The 24,215-nt window shown below is 39.3% G+C and overlaps 1 protein-coding gene across 2 annotated transcripts in view; it reads right to left on the bottom strand.

Moving 5' to 3' along the window:
* Positions 1-1,671, bottom strand: part of TMEM45A (transmembrane protein 45A) — a 99,752-nt gene extending 98,081 nt beyond the window's left edge. The window contains exons 1-2 of one of the 2 annotated variants that reach the window (XM_078146655.1): positions 1,452-1,671; positions 1,205-1,311 (exon numbers count right to left, since the gene is read on the bottom strand). The gene's annotated coding sequence lies outside the window, so the exon portion shown is untranslated. Of the gene's footprint in view, positions 1-1,204 lie in introns of both variants that reach the window. The other variant, XM_020999937.2, reaches the window with a different exon arrangement.
* Positions 1,672-24,215: the final 22,544 nt, after the last annotated feature.

Below are 24,215 nucleotides of genomic sequence, written 5' to 3'. Positions count from 1 at the left end.
AATTGCAAGAAGGATATCCAGGTGACAGTGACAGCTGAGGAGGGATCATCAGTGACATCTATTCCTTGAACTGCATCAGTGATGACCATCTCAGTTGCTTCATTCTTTTCGTCTACCTTTTTTTTGGGGGGGGGTAACAAAAACACACATGCTTTCAAAGTATAGAAATTCCCTCCTACTTCAATTAACTCAGAAATTACAGATCAGACTTCTTAGACTATTATATAAAAAATATCCCAAATAAGAAACTGAATATTACAGACAGAAAAAAAAAACCTATGGTTCTAGGTGTCTCAAAGAGGGCAAGCCTCAGTTTGTTCAAATCATCCAACTATTCCTAATACCTTCTTAAATATTTAAATACGAATATGTACAATCATAAGTATTTACTAGTCAAGTTTAATCATTAATCTTACAGCATCCCATATTTAAACTACTTTTAAAAGGATATTGATAAACAATATGCACTTTCTTCTATTAAATGTGTGTGCATTTAAAATAGTGACATTAGCAGGGTAGGGGAAATCTTCAGGCTTGTATCTACACTGAAATGTAGTGGAAAATCACAGCAATTATTTAAATGATTAAAGTTTAAAGCGCTTTAACCTAAAATATTCAGATAATTAAAGCAAAAATTGTGTCTATCCTATTTCTATAATTGCCTCAATCCTCCAAAAGGATTGATGTATTTACATCAATGAGTCAGTCAACAAGCATTTACCAAGCTCCTTCTATGTTCCGGGCACTGTGCTAAGTGCTGAGAATCACAGCCTAAAAAGAAGAGGACAGCAGAGGTATAATTAAATGAACAAGTTTCATTCTCTGCTTAAAAAAAAAAAAAGAAAAGAAAAAAAAAGTACTGTACATCCAACTTCAGAGTTAGGGGTCATTTACTACAAAATGCTAATAAAACGTCTGCCTTTCTTCCCAACATGGGGGGAAGCGGATTAGGAGTGTAGGTGAGGGGTGGGGTGGGGGACAGGGAAAAGATATTAGCAAATAAGAAGAGACAGAAGGAAGGGGGGGAAAGTTTGTGCAGTTTCTGGCACAAAGCAGCGTTTTTCTCCCCTTCATCAACCAGGGAAAGCGCTAGTGAGAAGATAGCGGCCACCACTCACAACTAAAAATTAGCATTAGAAACACAATACACAAGGCACGCAACAACACCCCCCCCGCACTCCCCCCCAAAAAAAACACAACTTACCTAACTTGTCAGTTTCTTTACGACTCAGTCTTTATAGTCAATTTAAAACCAGACAATAGCTGGGCTTTTGTTGATGGGGCTGATTCTGCTCTTGTTGCTCTTAAAACCTGAAGAAAATTAAATTAGGTGCTTAGTCCCATTTCTCTGGGAAAAGTTTTCAGCCTGGGTCCTCGACTTCTTCTTTGGGGAAGGCAATAAGTCACTAAATGTTCAGAGGGAGAGAACGCAGAGTGAGCTGGAAACTAACCAAGGGGAAATGTAACAGCCCTCAAGCCGCGCCGCGCAACTGCCCAGATGTGCTTCATTTGCCCGCACCCCTGGCAAGGACTCGGACTGCCGCGGCTGGCAACGGCCCAAGCTCATTGGTGGCTACGATTGCTCCCTGCTCTCTGATTGGCTCCTCTTCCCGCCACTCTCCCTCCATCTCCAGCCCACGGCTAAACTGCGGCTCTCCAGCCTCCCTCTACAGACGGAGAGCGGGCTCTGCAGGCGCGGCCAGTGATGTGGCACTAACAGCAGGGCGGGGAGGCGGAGCACGGGATGGGGAATGGGAAAGCAGAGCCAGGCGCGGGGCTAGGGGAGCTAGCTGGGGGACAGCCCGGGGAAGAGGCGAGAGGGCGCTTGCGGAGGGGATGGCTTGACCGAGCCGGTCTTCAAACGCGCAGACGCTTATCTGCACATCCTGTTAGCCAGCGCTGGAAGTTTGCAAGCCTTTTTGTTTGAACAGGATGTTTTCAGTACCACCTCTGAGCACAGATGGGAGGTGGATAACCGAGCAGCACACGCCCTCCATCCCTCCACCCTTTACCACCCAAGTCAGCCCCAAGCAAATCTCTCCCAAGGTCCCAGGTCACTTTCCTTACCTAATTCAAAGACAGAGAAGTCCTATGGGTCCTGGGCATCAAGAATGTCCGAGGTTCACGTGGCACATGGAACCCTATTTCTCATAATCCTTCTAGCTCTTAATTTTATGAAGGAGAGGGAAACAAAGTTGGAGGAGGGCATGAAGGGAAGAGGAGAGAAATTCGGTGGGATTAAAAGAGTAATTCATCTTAAAGGATTCTCTCCTCTGCTGAATTTTCCTCCAGCCTAACTTTGGGTGTCGTGGGACCTCCTCTCTTCTCTCTTAATATTATTTCCCTCGGTGATTTCTTTAGCTCCCATGGATTAGAAAATCTCTATGTTATGATTTTGTTATTGTTGCTGTCCAGCTCGTTTTACAGATGAAGAAACTAAGGCAAACAGAGTTAAGTGATTTGCCCAGGGTCGCACAGCTAGAGAGTATCACGTGCCTGATTTGAACTCAGAAAGGGGAGTCTTTCATCTGACACTGTCACCACCCTATTGAGGTGCTTATCATCTCACATCTGGATTATCGGTCCCCTCCCCATTCCAATCCATCCTCCATGCAGCTGCCGAATTGAATTTAGTAAAGCCGAAGTCTGGCCACGTAACTTCTCTGTTCAATAAACTCCAGCGGCTCCCTTCAGAATCAAATATAAATCCTTGTTTGGCTTTAAAGTTCTTCATAACATCACCCCTCCCTACCTTTCCAAGTTTCTTATACCTTACTCCTCTCCACTTACCCTATGAAACAGTGACACTGTGTTTCTTGTTTTCCTCATACAAGACTCCTTCTCCTCACTCTAGGCTTGTCCCTGAAGGCTGGAATTTTCTCCGTCTTCATCTCTGTCCTCTAGCTTCAGTGGCTTCCTTCAGGTCCCAACTAAAATCCCATCCTCTGCCAAATTTCATATGTATAGATATACGTGTGCATGTATATATGTGTATATATTGTTATGTATATTTTATTATATATATTATTATGTATATTTTATATATGTATATATACATGTATCTTTACCAATCCCCTTTAAAAAGTGCTAATGTTTTCCCTTTGTTGATTATCTCCAATTTATCCTATTTATCATCATTTTGTTTATATCTGTTTGCATATTGTCTCCCCTATGACAATATGAAGGCAACTAGGTGATGCAGTGGATAAAGTGGACAGAGCCTGAAGTCAAGAAGACTCATCTTCCTGAGTTCATATAACAGCCTCAGACACTTATTAGCTATGTGACCCTGGGCAAGTCACTTAACCTTGTTTGCCTCAGTTTCCTCATCTGTAAAGTGAGCTGGAGAAGGAAATGGCAAACCACTACAGCATCTTTGCCAAGAAAACTCCAAATGGGATCACAAAGAGTGGGACACAACTGAACAACAAAATTACACTGGGAGTTACTTAAAAACGAGGACTCTTTTTTTCCTTTCTTTGTATCCCCAGAACTTAGCACAGTGATTGGCATATAATAGCTACTTAATAAATGCTTATTGATTGACTGACTCTTTTCTCCCCTGGAAAACCCAGCAGAAACCACCAATCTTGGTCTAAGGTTTAGTGAAGAAAGAATAAGTTCCTTGAGGACAGCAACCCTCTTCCCATTATCATTTCTTCCAGTACAATAATATTCCATTAAAGTCACATACCATAACTTGTTCAGCCACTCCCCAATTGATGGGCATCCCCTCAGTTTCCAATTCTTTACCACTACAAAAAGAATTGTCATGGGGCAGCTAAGTGGTGCAGTCTATAGAGCACCAGCCCTGGAGTCAGGAGGACCTGAGTTCAAATCCCACCTCAGACATTTGAAACTCACTAGCTGTGTGACCCTGGGCAAGTCACTTAACCCCATTGCCTAGCCATAAAAAAAAAAGCTATTATAAATATTTTTCTAAGTAAAGGTGCTTTTATTTCTTTCATCTCTTTAGGATACAGACCTAGTAGTGGTATCACTGGGTCAAAGGGTATGTATAGTTTTATAGGCCTTTGAATGTAGATCCAAATTATTTCCCAGAATGGCTAGACTATTTCACAGTTCCACAAACAGTGCTATGGTGTACCTATTTTCAGACATCCCCTCCCACATTTGTCACTTTCTGATTTTGTCATTTTAACTAATTTGAGCAGTGTGAAGTGGTACTTCAAAGTTGTTTTAATTTGCATATCTGTATTAGTAAAGCATTTTTTTTCACATGGCTATTGATAGCTTGGATTTCTTCCTCTGAAAACTATTCATGACTATTTGTCAACTGGGAAGTGTGAGGCTCACTTTCTTTAACTGTAAAATAAGGAAGCTGGTCACCTTGATGGGCTCTAAGGTCCCTTCTTAAACATTCTGGTATTCTCTGAAAGAACACCAATGACTTTCTGCTACTCAGATTAGTACCTCATAGAATAGCCCTGTATCTACCACCGTGACCAATAGATGGACTCAAAGATCTTACCCACTGGCACAAATATCATATTAATTTCTACAAAACAGATTTGTAATTATGATACATGGAAGTAATTGGTTATTACTGTCCTATGAGAAATTAGAAGCAGGATGAATAAAGAGTATTATGGGAAAATATGAACTGATATAAGCAAAGTAAGCAAAGCCAGTAAACAATACACACAATGGCTGCAATGTAAATGGGGGAAAAAAATTGAAACTGAATGTCACTAAATTATAAAGTCCCTAAGAAAAGATGTGACAAGAGTTTCAGCCTGCTCTGTTGCAGAGGTCAGAGTCCTCTGGTGTGAAAGATACATGTAACATCAGATTTTTTTGATGTGTTGATTGGTTTTGCTTAATTTTTTTCCTTTTCTTTTTTTAATTTTTTTCCTTTCTTTTTAATTTTCTCTTTTCCTCTTTTTTCTTTTGTTTAAAAAAATTTCTTGTTATAAGGAATGGCTCTGGGAGAGGAAGTGAGAAAGATATATGGAGGAATTTAGGTCATATTAAAACAAAACATATTAATAAAAATCTATTCAAAAACAAGATTGGAAAAACAATCTCAGTAAGTAGAATTATTTCATTTCATTCAGCTTATGTCTTAGGTATTTAGGAGGAAGGCTCTCTTCAACTGGATGCATAAATGGATCACAAATACTAAGAATTTGTAACTAAGGGCACTTAATTTTAAATTGCATCATCAATTATACCAGTGTCCCTGGAAAAAAAATCACACTAAAAAGCTGAAAAAAAATAGTCTGTACCTCTCTACCTTCCTCCCTCTCTCTCCCCCAAAAAAGTAAATTACTTCCTCTACTGATTGCTGATACTGAAAATTCCACTTATTTGAGATTCATTCCTTTGACACAAAGTCTTTGTTCTTTGTTAACCTGTAAATATTCCCTGAGAAAGTTTAAAAAATAAAGTTAGGCTCTAATAATGGTTTATACCTCTGTATGAATTAGTTCATGAGGTTATTTCCTGAGACTAATATTCATTAGAGCTGAAGGACAAGAGCAGTCCTTGAGGGGGAAGTTGAGCATGTGGACAAATGGAAGCCAGGGGGCTCAGAGGACCAGGTATCACTGACATAAGAAAGGGTGTGTGTGGATAAGGAATAATGAACCTATGAAAGCAAATTTTACTTACTTTTAAATTTATACAGAATATTGTATAAGGTTGGTATTGGTTATAGACTTCAGTCTTTATCTTCTTGAGCACATACCAAAATGTACTACATGGGCTGCTTACTTTAGACTGAAACACAAAAATCTGGATTTATATAAAAAAAATTGGTGGGTGATTATTCATTTTACAGAACAATTCATAACAGGACCCCTTTAAATAATAGCTATTTTTACATGTTTACAGATTGAAAAAATTTGAGTTTCACACAATGTTCTGGAATTGAAACAGAGATCATTGACCTATCACAGTGATCGGTTAAGTCAACATTCATTTACTTACTTGAAGGTGAAGAAGAGGGAAGAGGTACTGAGAATTGGAAGACAGTATATCTCCTTCTTGAGTAAAAATGGGAGACAGGGGTTTGAATTAACATGTAATTAGAAGTGAAATCAAGGCAACTAAGTGGCTCAGTAGATAGAGCGGTAGGCCTAGAATCAGAAAGACCTGAATTCAAATCAGACTTCAGACTAGTTGTGTGACCCTGGGTAAGTCACTTAACCCTGTTTTGCCTCAGTTTCTTCATCTGTAAAATGAGCTGGAGAAGAAAATGGCAAACTACTCCAGCATCTTTGCCAAGAAAACCCCAAATAGGGTCATGTAAAGTTGGACATGACTGAAAAAACTACTGAACAACAAAGTGAAGTCAGGGATATTGCAAGGAAATATTTTGCTGAGCCTCAGACTTCTGACAGTCTAGGCAGAGTGGTAACTAAGGTATGGCAGCAGGACTTTTCCCACTTTAGAAAGTACTGCCTATTCCTTCAGCAGTTAGAAATAGCTAACTTATCATATGTTTAATAAGAATAATTATTCTTTTTTTTCTTTTTTTTTTTTGGCTAGGCAATGGGGTTAAATGACTTGCCCAAGGTCACACAGCTAGTAAGTGTTATGTGTCTGAGGTCGCATTTGAACTCAGGTCCTCCTGAATCCAGGGCCGGTGCTTTATCCACTGTGCCACCTAGCTGACCCAAGAATAATTACTTAAAATATGAAACTACTTGGTGGAATTTTCTTCTCTAGTCTAGGAAAGCAATCTCTCTGGTGGCAGTACTCCAAATGAGAGTTTATAAGATCATAGAATTATACCTGGAAGGGACCTTAGAAGACATCATATCTAATCCTCTCTTCTTACAAAAGAGGAAACTGAGACTGAAGGAGAGTTACGTGACTTGCCCAAGGCAACAGAACCAGTCATTGTGGGAGGTAGAATTGGAAATCAGGTCCTGCTGACTCCATGTCAGCACTCTTTCTAAAGCACCAGCAAGCTCTTCCCTGCTCTAGGTCCTCCCACCCTGCTCCACCACCCATGCTGGCTCATGGAGCAGCTACATTAAGTGTTCTGCCACCACCCAACTATTGGCACACTCAGCCTCTTGAAAGTACTTTGTATGAATGCACTTTGTGTTCACTTTACATTCTCCCACCAGGAGAAGGTAAGCTATTTAGGGGCAGGAACTGTTTCATTCTTGTCTTCGTATTTCTAGTGCCTAGCAGAGTGTCTACCTTAGTAGACACTTAATAATGTTTGTTGTTTTGAATTAAATTGAATTGTTGACTCTCCAGTAGGCTTGTAGAAGAGTTTCTGTCTTTTTTGACATGGGAAGGGGTCTCTCCCCATCTAAAGCCTGGTGTCCTGAATCCCAAAATCTCTCCCTGCAGCCTCCCCACCATTTTCCTCTAAATTGCTTGCCCTGGGAGCATTTTGTGGTCCTTGCCCAACACTGTGAGTTTATGCTGATGGAACTAGCTGATTTGGAACACTGGAATTTCATCTTTTCCTGTCTTCTTCTTCCACCCCCCATTTGCTTGTAAGGACAATTATGCCCCAGAAAGATTCCTTCAGTTGCATAAAATTCTGTTTGTGAAATGATATCATGGCCCCATTAATAATTTTTGTCTTTTTAAGGTTCTTCCAGTTGGTAAGTTCAACTTTCAGAGCTCTTGTTTTTGTTTTAGTAATTTATTTATTTTAGTTTTCAACATTCACTTCCACAAGATTTAGAGTTCCAAATTGTCTCCCCATCTCATATCTTTCCCCCACCCTAAGACAACATGCATTCTGAATACCCCTTCCCTTAGTCAGCACTCCCTTCTATCTCCCCCACCTTCTCTTATTTCCTTCCCCTTCTATTTTCCTGTGGGATAGGATAGATTTCTATACCCCATTGCCTGTATATTTTATTCCCCAGTTGCACGTGAAAACAATTTTTAACATTTGTTTTTAAAATTTTGGGTTCCAAGTTTTCTCCTTTCCTCCCTCCCCACCCATCCTCATTGAGAAGGCAAGCAACTCAATATAGGTTATACATGTGTAGTCATATTATGAAAAACTAAGTATATTTCCCTTCATCCTATTCCACCCCTCCCTTTATTCTATTCTATCTTTTGACCCTGTCCCTCCTCAGAAGTGTTTGCTTCTGATTACCCCCTCCCCAAATCTGCCCTCCTCTCTATCATTCCCCCCCCATCCCCTTCCCTATTTTCCTGTAGGGTAAGAAAAAGCCCTTGTTTTTGAAAAGTGGAAGGATCTCAATTTTGGATATTGTCATGTTTTCACCATCATATTTTGGTTTTTTTGTTGTTGGGGGGGAGTTTGGTCTTTTTTTAATTTTGTTTTGTTTTTTAAATAAAGCTATATAAAGCATGTACATTAAACAGAATAAATTTCTAAATTTAAAAGCAAAAAAAAATTGTATTTGCACTTCTTAGTCCAGATGCCTGGTTGGAAGGGGAGAGGGTAGTAACAAATGGTCAGAGAGAAAAGAACGAAAGAAACAGTTTCTACCTACACACCCTCAACATACATACTTACACTTCACTATTCATTTCCTATTCCACCTTTAATCACAGGTTATCCACTTCTAATTGAGAGTCAAATACATCTTTTACTGGTACTACTATGAAGGATGGGGACAAATAGCTGGCACGATGGATAGAGTAGTGGGCCTGGGATCAGGAACACGTATCTTCCTGAGTTCAAATCTGACCTCGCACCCTCATTATGTGTGACCCTGGGCAAGTAACTTAATGCTGTTTGCCTCAGTTTCCTCAGCTGTAAAAATGAGCTGGAGAAGAAAATGGCAAACCATAACTGTTATCTTTGCCAAGAAAAGCCCAGTTGAGGTTACAAAGAGTTATACACAACAACAACAATTATAAAGGATGGAGGGTTGGTGGCCTTGGTAGAAGATGACAGAGTAGTAGATGGCTACTTGGATGTGTGCAGGAAGGCTATCTGTATACACTCAGCTCCCTCCCCAACTTGGGCAACAGAGAGTAAGAGAAGAAATCAGTTGTGCTTAACTGTTAAATGCCCCTCCGTAGAGACACAATCAAGAGCAACACCAGAACCAAGTGACTTTGACTTCTAAGGACTTCAGCCTGGCTCTGATGCACAGTGAAATAACTTGGGTTCAAATCCTGACGATGACAGGTTTGGAGGGTGTATGGGCAGAATGTATAATAAAAGTGACAGGGAGGTCACTTGGGAAGGGTGAGGAATAAGCTGGTTAGAGTATGTTAGAAACATACCTAGCTGAAGTGGGGGAATTTGGGAGGAGTGAGTGGAACTTGGGACTGCTTGGGCCTCTCCTGCACCTGTTTCTTTTTATCCCTGTAACTCTGAAGGGAATGATCATCCTTCCACACCCAGAGGGGTTTTGGTGAGCAGCAATAAACCCTATGGTGAGCCAAAATTTATTATGCCTTATGTAGAAAGCACTGTGTCAAATACACCGTGGAAGATACCAAAAAGTAGATCCCTACACTCACGAACTTTACAATTTACATAAGCCCCATCCACAAGGAGTTTACAATTTTCAGCAGTTTTAAACATTTTTCCAAACCTGTATTCAGTTGAGTATCATTCTGACATACCTCATACAACGTTGCCCCAACCAACATAATTTTCCAGTAACATCAATACAACATAACTAAACACCACCAATAATAACATCCCAAAATTCCTCCATAAGTAATTTGGCCAATTGCCTGAGACAAATTATAGCATTGTTCCCATAAAATTGACTCCCCAATTCTAAACCTAGGTTTTAGTCTCAGCTCTAATTAGCTTGTGATCTTGGCAATTTCAGAAAGTCTCTGGGCCTCAGTTTCCTCATTTGGAAAACTGAGATAATTATAGCTGTCCTGTGCATCCCAAAGGAATATTTTGAACATCAAATGGAATAATGAATGTGAATTATGGGAAATGCATATAAAAATACTTGGCCGAATAAACTACATGACCATTCCCACCTTTGATGAGTCTATTCATTTTGCCTGGGGTGGGTTTTCTTCCTCCTATATATATCTATTCAAATTCTAGCTATCCTTCAAAGAATTTTTTGGACAGTTGCTAGAATAAGGTAAGGAAAATGCCATAGCCATAGCTGAGAGGAGAAGCATTAGGTATATATGAGTTATTAGGATTCATATAATAGATCCGGACTTTTGATTTCATTAGCGTTGGAAGCTTTTGGTGAAGAAATTTCCTCCAGCATTGCAGATTGGAAACTATTTTGTAGCTTATAGTATTGGAAAGTTGCCTGGGGCTCTGAGAGGTTATGACTTTCCCATGTTCACAAAATTATGATATGCTAGAGTGTATTGATCAGTTTTGCTAGAGTTTTTTTCCTTTTTTTTCTTGTCTTTAAAAATATTATTTGGGGGGCAGCTAGGTGGTGCAGTGGATAGAGCGCTAGCCCTCAAGTCAGGAGGACCTGAATTCAAATCCAGCCTCAGACCAAACACTTGACACTTACTAGCTGTGTGACCCTGGGCAAGTCACTTAACCCCAATTGCCAAACAAACAAATAAATATATAAATAAGCAGATAGATAGAGGATAGATAGATAGATAGATAAATAAATAAACAAGCAAATAGATGAATAAATAAATAAAAAGATGAATAAATAAATAGATGAATGAATAAACAGATAAATAAATAAATGAACAGATAGATAAATAAACAAATGAATGAATAAGTGAAAAAATAAATAAATAAATGAATGAATGAATGAATGGATAAATAAATGAATAAATAAATAGGTGAATAAATAGATGAATAAATTAAATATTATTTACCTGCTTGCCTTCTCAACTGGGGAGGAGGGAAGGGAGAGAGGTAGAGAACTTGTAACTCAAAATTTGAAAAAAGAATGTTTTACATGTAATTGGGAAAAACTAATAAATTTTTAAAAATATTTGTTATATGAGAATGCTCTCTGAGAGGGGAAAGAAGAGGGATGCTGGGAAAAGTTTTGGTAAATAATAAAAAAAAGTATTTTTAAATAAATTTGTGATGCTGTCTTTTCAGAAGGATGGTAACAGACTTCTATAAGAGAGGAAGCTGGCAAAGTGTTCTGCTCATAATTCATGTGCCACTATAAACTGTTGGTGACAAGAATTACACATCTTGCAACTGGGAAATGAGATACACAGGCAAAGGGGTATAGAAATCTATCTTAGCCTATAGGAAAATAGAAGGGGAAGGGGATAAGAGAAGGGAGGTGGTAATAGAAGGGAGAACAGATTGGGTGAAGGGGGAATCAGAATGCAAGCCATCATGGAGTGGGGGGAGGGGAAGGATGGGGAGAAAATTTGGAACTCAAAATCTTGTGGAAGTAAATGTTAAAAACTAAAAATAAATAAATAAAGTAACCTTAAAAATTAAAAAAAAAATCCTCCCTTAACCTATACATACAAAAATATTTATAGAAGCTCTTTTTTTTAATTTTTTTTAAATTTTTTTATTTTTTTTTTGGTGGAAGAGAATTGGAAACCGAGAGGATGCCCATCAACTGAGGAATGGCTAAACAAGTTACGGTATATGATTGTGATGGAATACTATTATGCTTTAAGAAATGATGAGTGGAATGGCTTCAGAAAAACCTAGGAAGACTTACATGAACTGATGCAAAGTGAAATGAACAGAACCAAGAGAACGCTATACACAATAACAGCAATATTATATGATGATCAATTGTGAATGACTTAGCTACTCTCAGCAATACAGTGATCTAAGACAATTCTGAAGGGCTTATGATGAAAAAATACTATCCACCTCTAGAGAAAGAACTAAATGAGTCTGAATGTAGATTAAAGCAACTTTTTTTTACTTTCTTTATTATTCTTATTTCATTTGGTTTGGTCTGGTCTGTGTTTTCTTTTGCAACATGGCTAATATGGAAATCTTTTTCATGACTGCACATGTATAATCTATATCAAATTGTTTTCCTTCTCAAGGAAGGAAGAAAGGAAGGAGGAAAGGAGACAATATGGAATTCAAAACTTTTTTAAATGTTAAAAAAATTGTTTACATGTAATTGAGAAAAATAAAAATTAAATGTTAAAAGAAAGAAAAAAATAATTACACATCTTATCTGGACCTCCTGCTTTCCAATTTTGCAGAACCTTGAATTTCAGTTACCTGGTTCCTTGTCATGTAAGCTTTCAGTTGTTCGTAAGATGAAAAACAGGTTTTCTGTTCCGTGTTTGATCCAACTTGCATCTATGTTGACTGAATAGATGACAAAATGTTTGACCAAATAGATGATCAGAAATTTTCCACTTTCTCCTTCAGGGGTTCTCTGTGTGTGTGTGTGTGTCTCTCTCTCTCTGTCTCTGTCTCTCTCTCTCTCTCTCTCTCTCTCTCTCTCTCTCTCCTTCTGTCTCTCTCTCCCTCTCCACTGTTCTCTTCTCCTCTCCTCTCATTTCTTTGTTTCTGAAGCCTCTGTAATGTAATTTTTGATTGGTGTTGAATTACTTATTTTGTTCTTTGTGCTTCTCTGATACCTTCTATCACCTTAACCATTTGACTTGCTCTTCATTGATGATTACAAGTGCCAAACATTTCTGATATACTTTTGTTTCCTGGATTCACTCAATGTGTTTCTTTTCATTGCCGTTAGTCAAGCTGTACAGTGTTTTTCTACTATGCCTCCCAACTAGATAGTAATGAAATCAAAGCATCATAGATCACTGGATAAGAGATGTAGAGCTGGGGGAAAAAAAATCTAGTCCAAGCCCTTTGATTTATACATTAGGAAAGTCAGACTTAAAGAAGCTAGGTGACTTGTCCAACGTGATACAAAGGCAGTTAATTAGTTGGTACATCAGAACCTGCCTCCTCAGTTTCTTCAGCTACAAAATAAGGACAATAATAACACCCATCTCACAAGGTTGTTGTGAGACTCAAATGAGATATTTGTGAAGTGCTTAGCATAGCACCTGGAACATAGCAGGTACTTAATAAATGCTTGTTTCCTTCACTGTCCCTTTCATATGGATAATAAGGATCATAGGCAGGATTTGAACCTAGGTCCTCTGACCCCAGAGGCAATACTATTTACCAATGTCTATCCACAACTCTTCAGTAATTTTTTCAAATCACTTCTTCCATGATGATATTTGACGCCCATCCTTAGAACTATTCCTGATTAACTCCACTTTTCCTCTTATGGTTCTTACTGTGGCAACAGCTGCTACATGTTCTGTTCTGTTGTGGTTCTGTCATTTCAGTCATATCCAATTCTTCCTGACCCTATTTGGGGTTTTCTTGGAAAGAATCCTAGAGCAGTTTGCCATTTCCTTCTCCAGCTCATTTTACAGATAAAGAAACTGGGGCAAAGAAGGTGAAGTGACTTGGCCGGGGTCACACAGCTAGTAAGTGTCTAAGGCAGGATTTGAACTCATGAAGATGAGTCTTCCTGACTTTAGGCCCCAAACTCTTCCACTGTGCCACTTAGCTGCATACTGTTCTGTGCGGGTCCTGAAATGTTTTTGAATTCTGTCAGATATAATGGAAGAACACATTCATTCATGATGATTATAACTGACAATCCATGTTTAAAAAATTATTCTGTCTTGGTTTAGTTAGTATATTAGTTGAATTCATGCCATCAAACTCAAGGACGGATTTTTGAAATTCCATCCTGCATGCTCACCTCCCTTTCAAGATCATTCAATACATCAGCATCTGTTTTTCTGTTTGGTGAGGTAATCAGGGTTAAGTGACTTGCCCAAGATCACACAGCTAGTTAAGTGTCAAGTGTCTGAGGCTGAATTTGAACTTAGGTCCTCCTGATTCCAATGCCAGAGCTCTATCTACTGTGCCACCTAGCTGCCCCCATCAGCATTATTTTTCCCAATCTGTTTCTTTAGGAGGTAGTATTTCTGAAGTTTGAGTTAAGCGTATATTTTCAATGCCTTCAAGTTCTTTATCTTTTCCCTCTTCAGATTAAAAAACACTTCATTTACATTTTTATTTCATCTAACCTGGGCTTAGGAATTAAGTTATTTCTTACGATTGCTCTGCATTGACCTGTTCTATACTATCATGTAATTTAGAGCTGAGTATGTCATTGAAAAAAAAAATGGTATGAAGTTCTTACCTATAACTGGTAAGATCTATTTCCAGTTTTGTTATGAATGCAATACTGGCATGTGATAAAAGCATTAATGTCTCCAGTCCATTTCATGAACACATGATTTGCCTGCCTGAGTGGTCAGTATCAATTGCACCGAAGCATCTCCAACAGTCATGGCATTGGTGTTTCTAATTGGTTGCCTTTTGTGATTTTCTTGTTGTTGTTATTGTTGTTTAATCAATTAGTCCTGTCAGACTCTTCAAGACTTCAGAACACAAAGGAGCACTAATTGAACCACTCACTGTCTTTAATAACAAACTAATCAACGAGTCCGTCAATAAATATTTATTAAGGACTCAGTATATATGCCAGGCAGCTAGGTGGTGCAGTGGACACAGTGTGGGGCCTGGAGTCAGGAAGACTCATCTTCCTGAGTTCAAATCTGGCCTCAGAAACTTACCAGCTGTGTGACCCCGGGCAAGTCAGTTCACCCAGTTTTCCTCAATTTCCTCATTTATAAAATGAGCTGGAGAAGGAAATGACAAACCACTTCAGTATCCCTGACAAGAAAGAATCAGACGCTACTGAAAAACAACTGAATAACAGTATATGCCAGACACTAAATATGCAAAGAAAAACAAAAACATCCCCTGCTCAAGGGGCTGGTATTCTACTGCACAGATGACATAGAAATAACTAGATATATACAAGATCTGTACAGAGCACATAGAAGGTAATCTCAGCAGAGAACGCATTAGCAGCTGAAGGAACCAGGGAAGGTTTCTTGTAGAAGGTGAGCTTTGAGCTGACATCATGAAGGAGGCCAAGAAACCAGAGACATAAAGGAAGAGGAAAAGAATTCCAACCAATGGAGCACGATTCCATCCAATCCAGCCAATGCAGACATGGAGATGGAAGAAGGAATGTTTTGTGAGAGGAACTGCAAAACTGAGGCAGAGGTTAAGTGATTTGCCCAAGGTCACACAGCTAAGAAGTATCTGAGGTTGGATTTGAATTGAAGTCTATCCTGACTCCAAGCCCAACTCTATCTACTGGACTACTCAGGTGGCTATTGTTAGCTGGCTTCAGGATTGGCTGAATAACTAGACCAAAGAAGGCCGGGAAGAGAAGCAGCATTTGTATAGCACCTACTATGTGCCAGGAACTATGCTAAGTACTTTATAAGTATTATCTCATTTGATCCTCACCAGAATTCTGTGAGGTAGGTGGGAACCTCAGGCAGGCCAAGGTTGTGACTTGCCCTGGCTCACACAACTAATAAGTGTCTGAGGCTGGATTTGAACTCAGCTCTTCCTGATTCCAGGCCCAGTGATCTGTCCACTGTGCCACTAGGTGCCACACTGAAAGACCGAAGAATAATGATGAGTGGATTTATGTGGAGTCTGAAAGAGCACGGCCTGAAGGCTAAAGCCTTAAATCTGGTATCCGGAGACATGGTTTTGAATCCTTCTTCAGATACGATCTGGGAGGCCCTGGGCAAGTCACTTAAAATCTCAGACATAATTTCCTGGTATTCCTTTGCATTTGTTCTCAGTTACTTGCCCTCGTTTCCATCTTCTCTCCTTTGATCTGCACAGCCTATGTGACTTTAGGCCAGTCACTTAACCTCTCTTTGCTCTAAACGTTGATCTAAAACTGTAAATTGCAGAAAATTTGCACTTGCATCATTCCAGAGAGTTTTCCTTCTGGGAATCCCTTAAATCAATGGACTCACAGATCCAGTCCCTATGCCAGACTCTATCCTTTCAACTTCTAAAAAAATCAAATCCGCATCATTCTCTTTAGACAACTCCCCTTTTTCCTTCTCATTGAATCATTTTTCTCATGTCTTTGGAATTTCATTTTTCAGATTCCCTTCTTTTTGACTGACTCCTACAAAACATTAAGGCGTTCAATCCTCCCTATCCTTTCTCTGAACGGTTTGAAATCTGTGCAACCAAAGGCAAATAATACCTGGATTTCCTCTTCTTCATTTTTCTGTCCAAGTAGTCCAAATAGAGATAGGGATTGGTAGTGTATACCCAGAATGAAATGACTTCTGTTTCTCCTTTCATTGATCTTTACTCAAATACTCTCTACCATGTTTTCTCATTGAGTCCCTGGATTTCCTCATGAGTATAACTTCTTTGTATACAATGCTACTACACCTCCACTTCTGGGGGTCTCCACCCTTCCCAGGGATCTATATAGTCCTCCAGACTTGTTAATATTACTTTGTGGTTGAGGTCCTCCATCCCTCCACAAGGAAAAAAACATTCAGAGTTACTAGTAAGTCAAGCAACTCCCCTAACCCTGGTTATCAATATATATCATACATCAATATATATATCAATAAGTCCTACTGACTTAAAACATTAGGGTGGGTTTTAAGGCAGACAATAGGGGAAAAGACTGGGATTTGCCACGGCAGTGACCCCCTTCCTCCCAGACCTGCACAGTCAGCATAACTCAGAATACTAGTAGAGGGAAAGATTTAAGTAGTTGTGTATCTTACTGCTCCTTGGTAACAGTTCTGTGTGGTCTGAGAATTTGATGTTTTCCAGAAATTTCTTCTTTCCTTCAGGAGGAAACTCAGCATCTCCCAGGAATTCCTCCTCAGTGTCCCGGAGATTTTGTTCCTAAATTCTTCCACTTCTCCAGGAGTTTCCTCCATTCTTCAATCACTTCCTTTCACCACTGTTGGCAACCAACATTCCTGCAACTCCCAACATGCCCCAGGGATTACTCATAGCTCTATCACAGCCTCCAAACAATGTCATCTCTGGTATTACGTGTTTTCCTTCTTTCCTGGTGGTATGTAATTCCTTTTCTGGGGAGACAAACCTTCCTGGAGAAGTCTTAAAGATGCTCAGATTTTTCTCACAAGAAAACCAAATTTCTGTGTGTTGTCTCTCTCTCATTTGCATCTTTTAGCTCTGATTCTTTCTTTTAAAGACTAATTCCATTACTCTGGCTCAGGTATTTGAGCAGACCATTGAGTCATGACTGAGTGAATCATCCCCACATGTTTATAGAAATATTTCCACCTTTCATAGTCATGTCTTCATTGTCAGAGCAAAATCCTCATAAGTGGATGACAATGAGGACCCAGGATAATTCCTAAGTGTACATTTTCTAGAGAGGGTATTTGTCTTTCATTTTTCTTATCCCAAATGTCAATAATGAATTTCATCCCACTAAATCTCAGTGAAATATGTGAGGTCAGATTTTCCTTTCTATTAGTATCTCTAGTTCAGTATGTTTATTACCCATATTTATACATGTTATATTGTAATCTGAAGTTAATTATTAATCAATCAACAATTAACAAGTATTTATTAAATACCTACTTTGATGGACATTGAGTCAGAGTACCTCAAATCCACATCATTCTCTTTAGGCAACTCCCTTTTTCCTCCTCAATGAATCATTTCTCTCATGTCTTTGGAATTTCATTTTTCAGATTCTCTCCTACAAAATATTAAGGCATTTGATCCTCCCTATCCCTTCTCTGAACTGTTTGAAATAAATAAGTACAAAGATAAGTACAAAAAGTGAAATAATCCCTACTCTCAAGGAAATTAAATGCTAATGCTAATGGAGGAAGGGGGAGAGGCAACAAATACATATAAAAATGTATACAACATAAATACAAAGTGAACAAATACAAATATATAAAAAGCAGTTAAATAAAAGGTAATTAGAGAGGAAGGGCATTATTAGTTGGGGGAGGGGTGTCAGGAAAGGCTTCATGCAAGAAGTTGGGAGCTTAAGCTGCATTTCAAAAGAAGAGGGATTCTCTGGGTAAGGAGGGAGTCAAAGGAAAGAAGGCAGTGAATTCCAGGCATGTGGACCAGCCAGTGCCAAAGGCCTTGGAGACTGGAGGTGAAGCTTCATATACGAGAAACAGAAAGAAGGCTGGGTTGGCTGGATCATGGAGTGTGGGAAGAAGAGTAATGTCCAATGAAGATGGAATGATAGGTTGGGACCAGGTTGTATAGGGCTTTAAAGGCTGAACAAAGATTGTATTTGATCCTAGAGGCAATAGGTCACCACAAGAGTTTATTAAAGAAGGGAATCACATGGTCAGATGCGTGAGCTTAAGGAAAATAATTTTGACAATAGTGTACAGGCTGGACTGGAGGAGAATGGAGGCAAGGAGAACAATTAGAAGGCTGTTGCAATAATCTAAGTGAACTGAGATGTTAGCTATGTGAGTAGAGAGAAGGGGTTCAATGAAAGAGATGTTGCGAAGATAGAAATGGCAAAATTTGGCAACTGATTAGACATGTGGAGAGAAGAATCAAAAATATTACTGGATATAAACAAGTAACTATTATAAAATAAACATTTATATATAAATTTATATTTATGGTTATATAAATATAAAATAAATATTACTATTACGCTGAGATCACAAGCCTTGGAGACTGGAAGGACTGTAGTACCTTCAAGAGAAAAAAAGTGAAGTTAGGAAGAGAAGAGAGTTTAAGTAGCTTTGTTTTAGACATGTTGAGTTCAAGATGTCTCCAGGATATCCAGTTTGAAATGTTCAATAGGCAGCTGGTGATGTAGGACTGAAGCTTAGGGGAAAGACTGGTGCTGTATATGTAAAATTGGGAGTCATCCCTGTGGAAATGATAGTTAAAGTTACTGAGAGAAAATATAGAGGAAGAAGTGAAGAGACTAGGACAAAACTTTGGGGAATGTTCATGGTTGGAGGAAGTGATATGGATGATGAACTAGCAAAACAATGTGAGGAGTGATCAGATGTATAGGAAGCAAATTGGGAGAGAGTAACATCACCAAAACCCAGAGTGGAGAAAGTATCCAATAGAATGGCGGTCAACCGCATCGAATGCAACAGATAAATCCAGAAGGATTCGGACTGAGAAAAGAACATCAAATCTGGGAATTAAGAGACCACTGATAACTCTGGAGACAGCGTTTAAGTTGAGTGATGAAGGCAGAAGCCAGATTGAAAAGGGTTAAGGAATAAGTGAATGAGAGGAAAGGAAATAGCGACAATAACTAAGAATAGCTAAAATTTTTGAGGAATTTAGCTGAGAGATGGAGGAGAGATATTGTATGATAGCTTGAGGATATGGTAGGATCTAAATAAAGGATTTATAAGCATCAGGTCTTTTGGCAATATTTGGAGGTAGTAAGGAAGGAACCAGTTGATTGGGGGAAGGTGAAGATAAGCTAGAGAGGGTGTGATACAGGATGCAATATACAAGAGAAGATGGGAAGGGATAGGATGAAGTACTCACATAAAGGGAGTGGCCTTGACAAGGAAAAGGGCCATCCCTTTGTGAGAGATTGAGAAAAAGGAAGAGAGGGTGGGAGATAGTAAGGGTTTTTATGATAAAGAGAATAGAAGAAGAAAGAGCTCACATCAAATGCCCCCAATTTTTTTTTTCAATAAACTTAAAAACAGAGAATCCTGAACTGAGGTGACAGTGGCAGGGGCAGCGGGGTGGGAGGGAAAATGGGGAGAAGATGGCATGATTGGGATCAGTAGAGAGTTTGAGGAGGAAGACAAGGTTTGTAATAGCTACTGTGGGGAGCGAGATAGGAACTCATTTAGAGAGGATTAAAAGATCTGCCCTGCTGCAATGAAGATCCGGCTGAGATTGGATAACATAAATTTTTTCAGCAGGGTTGTGAGACTTCCTCTGTCTGTATTCAGTGGCTTGCGAGCAGTAACAGAAGACATGGATCGTAGAAGTAATCTGAGGCTGATGCTTGACAAAAGAGGAGCAATAGAACAGAGCGGCAAGGGGTTCAGGAACAGAGGACAGCATAGTGTTGAAAAGACTAACTATTGGGTTGATGTTTGAGAGGGAGGCTAGTGAAATAAAAATTAGGGTCATGAGCAACGTGCTCCACATGCACAAAGAACAGGTTTTGGAAGAGTGAGGCATAGATGGAATGATAGGCAGTTTCGGTTAGATAAGAGAATGTCAGAATTTCTAATTAGGGATTTAGGTCCTATATAAGCAATAATAACTCTTCTTGGATATTGTTTTCAGTGATTTACTCCTGCTCATCTTCTTACATTATACCTGCTATTCCCTTTGTTACTAGGTTTATCAGCTTTAAGTGTAATAATAATAATTAGACCTGCTCTCTTTTCAATTTAAAGTCCTAAAGAAAATTCACAAGACTGTAGGAAAATATGTTTTTATCAACTCATGTTGGGTGCATTCCATCTCTTGCTATGAGCCCATCCTTCCTATATTTTAACCCATAGTTCAGAAGTCCAAATCTCTTTTCAAACAGTATCTCCTTAGCCAGATCTTAATTTTCAAGATCTGCTTTTCTTTTATGAATCCTCTACCATCAATCAGCAATATTGATGAAAGCAGCACCCTACTCCTAGGATCTTCAATTGTTTTGCCCAGTTCTTTCATAACCCCTAGGAATGCTTCCTAGATTCCACCTGGTAGTATCACGAATCATGACAGATAGGTAGCATTCATCCAATCTGAAAGGATTTTAGAGGATCCCCATATGTTCTGAATACATGCCCTGGGAAGACAGTGGACTTTGTTTAGGTCAATAAATCAACTAGAATTTACCAAATCCCTTCTATGTGCCAGGCACTGGGTATGATGATGGGGATACAAGTAGAAAAAAATGAAGCAATAACTATACAAAAAAAAAAGTGGAGGAGACAAGGACACATAAAAATATATACCGCCTAACTATATATAACATTAACAAATACCAATATGTAAAAAGTAGTTTGAGAAGGAGAGCACTAGCAATGGAGCATGGGAGGGGTCAGCAGCTGTATCTTAAAGGAAGAGTGATACTCTATGAGACAGAGGGAGTGCTTTCCAGGCATGGGAGACAGGCAATGTAAAGGCACAGAGATAGGAGACAGAATATCCAATGTGAAGAATGTCAGTTTGGCTGGATCACAGAGTGTGTATGGAAGGAGGAATAATTTCCAATAAGATTAGAAATGAGGGCAGTAACTGCGGTTTTGCTTTTCTTTGTACCTTCAGTGCTTAGCACAGTGCCTGTCCTGAGAACTTAACAAGTGTTTGATGATGATGGTGATGGTGGTGGTGGTGGTAATGATGATGGTGGCAGTGGTGGTGGTAATGATGATAATGGTGGTGGTGGTGGTGGTGGTGGTAATGATGATGGTGGCAGTGGTGGTGGTAATGATGATGATGATGGTGGTGGTGGTGGTGGTAATGATGATGATGATGATGGTGGTGGTGGTAATGATGATGGTGGTGGTGGTGATAATGAAAGACTGGTTGGGGCCAGGTTGACAAATAGCTGCCAAACGTTCTTCAAGCGCCACTTCCCATCTCTTCCTTTACTCCAATCCCTTCCTTTCACAAAAGAAAAAACTGAGGTGCAGAAAGCCTGCCCTTGGCCACAAAGGTAGCAAGCAGCAGAGCAGGGATTTGAATCTAGGTCCTTTGGCTTCATGCCCAGCACATTTTCTACTGTGCAACACTGCCTCTTGTGGGCAAAGTGAATTAAAGATACCCATCAGTGTTTCCCTCAATCTGGGAGGGGCAGGTGGGAGTAGAGCTTCAGCCAAGGCACAGGATAGAACATAGACAGGTCTGTCAGCAGAGGTGTTACCACACACAGCAAGATCAGCAGTAGTTAACAGGATGAGGTAGCAAAGGGAGCAGCTGTAACTACTATAACAGGATGGGAAAAAAAACAAAAAACACCTCACTGTTTACACACTGTCTATAGTTGCAATTAAGCTGTGTACTAAATCAGAGAGGAGCAGAAGCGTGTTACTGATAGCCTCCCTTCATGATTGGCTCTCATGATTCTGCCACTGTAGAATGAATGGGAGCAAAGAAAGAAGGCAGGACCCTTACACAATCCAACCGCATGGTCACAGTGTGCTGGGGACCATAAATGCCTCCCCTTCCTTATGTCCTGCAGGTATAGTCCCATCTGGAGAGTACAATCAGGAGGGAAAAAACATCCTTCTTTTGTGTATTCCCCTAGGTGTGGTGTCCATTCCAATAAGCTGCTACAGCACCTGACACTAGAAACTACAATGAGGAATGAAATGGTGATAGCTAGAGCCTCAGAATCAATTCCTGCCATGGCTTTGATATGGGCCTCTGAAATCTCTCTCTTTCACTCATGGCAGACTCATAATAGTGGCCGGAGTTCTTGATGATGGGAGAGAAAGGGAGCAGCTGCTAAGTAGTAAAAATAATAACAATAACAACAACTGGCATTTATGTAACATTTTAATATTAGCAAATATTTGCAAATTTTTAATTAAAATTTAATTTAATTTAAATTTTAAAAATTTTCATATTTGCAAAATGCATTCCATGTGTTATTTCATTAGATCCTCACAACAAACCTGTGAAATAGGTGCTATTATTATCCCCATTTTACAGATGTGGAAACTGAGACTGAGAGAAGTTAAGTGATTTTCCCAACACCACAGCTAACAAGTACCTGAGATAGGATTTGAACTCAGGTCTTCCTAACTCCAGGTCTAACATGCTATCCACAGTGCCACCTAGCTGATCTATACAGGGAAAAGAGAAAATTTGTTCATGCGCATAAATTCATGTCTGCGATATTTTTTCTGAAACCTGACACTCAGAAAAGTAGAATTATTGGTTACATTAGCCATTTATAACCCACTACCCAGTTTGAAAACGGAAAAATCTCATAAACATTGTCTTATGCAAATAACTCCTTTTCAGAGGAGTCTGAGAAGGTATCAGATTTTATGTAAACTGAGTCAATCAGTATATCAGTATATTAGCGGTATCTTGTTCAAAGAACACTTTAAATAATAAAACTCTAAGTCAAATGTACTCCAATGCATAGAATTTGAACTTGTATACCAGTTATGAGATTATAATATAGATGACCTGTAAGGTCCCATCAAGGTCTAAAAGTCTATGCTCTTGTTGTCCAGTCATTTCTCAGTTATGTCCAACTCTTCATGACCCTTTTTTGGTTTTTGGGTTTGTTTGGGGTTTTTTTGGCAAAGATACTGGATTGGTTTGCCATTTCCTTCTCCAACTCATTTGACAGATGAGGAAACTGAAGCAAACAGGGTAAAGTGACTTGTCCAGGCTCATGCAGCTAGTAAATGTCTGAGGCCAGATTTTGACTCAAGAAAATGAGTCTTCCTGACTCTAGGCCTAGCACTCTATCCACTATGGCACTTAGCTGCCTCTCACTGCTCTTAGGGAGCATGTTACGGGAAACAAGATATTGCCTACGACATATTCACACAAACCTAGCTTTCCCAAATGCTTGGTGCTCCTTAAGACAAAAGGTTTTGTTGTATTCTCATATATATACATGTATTATACATCCAGAATATTGAATACAGGGCAGGTAGAAGGTGCAGTGGATAGAGTACTGGCCCTGGAGTCAGGAGGACCTGAGTTCAAATCTGGCCTCAGACACTTGACACTTATTAGCTGTGTGACCCTGGGCAAGTCACTTAACACCATTGCCTCACCAAAAAAAAAAAATTTGAATACATAATACTCACACATAATCTCATACTTACTTATCTTCTTACATGTTGTATCCCCTAGTAGAATGTAAGGTCCTTGAGAGTAGGGGCCTCATCTTTATGTTCTCATGCCTAATATACTACCTTAAACATATTAGATGCTTAATAATTGTTTCTTAAATCTATTTATTTATGTAATATTTACAGTTTATAACTACTTCTATTGCTTTTGTTGTCTATGCTTCACAGTTTAGTATTTTGTTATTACATATTATCTTACGTGGTTGAAAATCTTATTTCCCCCCCCCCCCCGATAAAGTAAGCCCTCAAGTGCGATAGAACTATGCCTTATTTTAAAGGTATAGAGCCAGAGGTTCCCAAACTGGGCAATACCAACCCCTGGGGGGCGCTGGAACGATCCTGGGGGGTGGTAGTAGCCTCCGGTGCAACTGGGGAGAATTAAATAAAAATGAGGGGGTAATGGAAGCATAAGAAAAGAAGAGAAGAGAAGAAAATTTTGAAAAACCATTCATACATGTTTCATCTGTGGTGTAACAGAGTTAAAGTCGGAGTGATTACATTATTTTCCAAATCAACACACAAAATGCAAGTTATAACTGATCAGTGGTCAAGTTCAACTAGAGGTCTTAACAAGCAAGTGTTGGCAGGTGAGTCTGTCACATTGT

Source organism: Phascolarctos cinereus, unplaced genomic scaffold (assembly GCF_003287225.1).
Source record: "Phascolarctos cinereus isolate Bilbo 61053 unplaced genomic scaffold, phaCin_HiC Scaffold_726;HRSCAF=1367, whole genome shotgun sequence".
In the NCBI taxonomy this organism is placed as follows: Eukaryota; Metazoa; Chordata; class Mammalia; order Diprotodontia; family Phascolarctidae; genus Phascolarctos; species Phascolarctos cinereus.
Note: the sequence above shows the minus strand (reverse complement) of the source record. Positions and strands in the feature narration are given on the sequence as shown.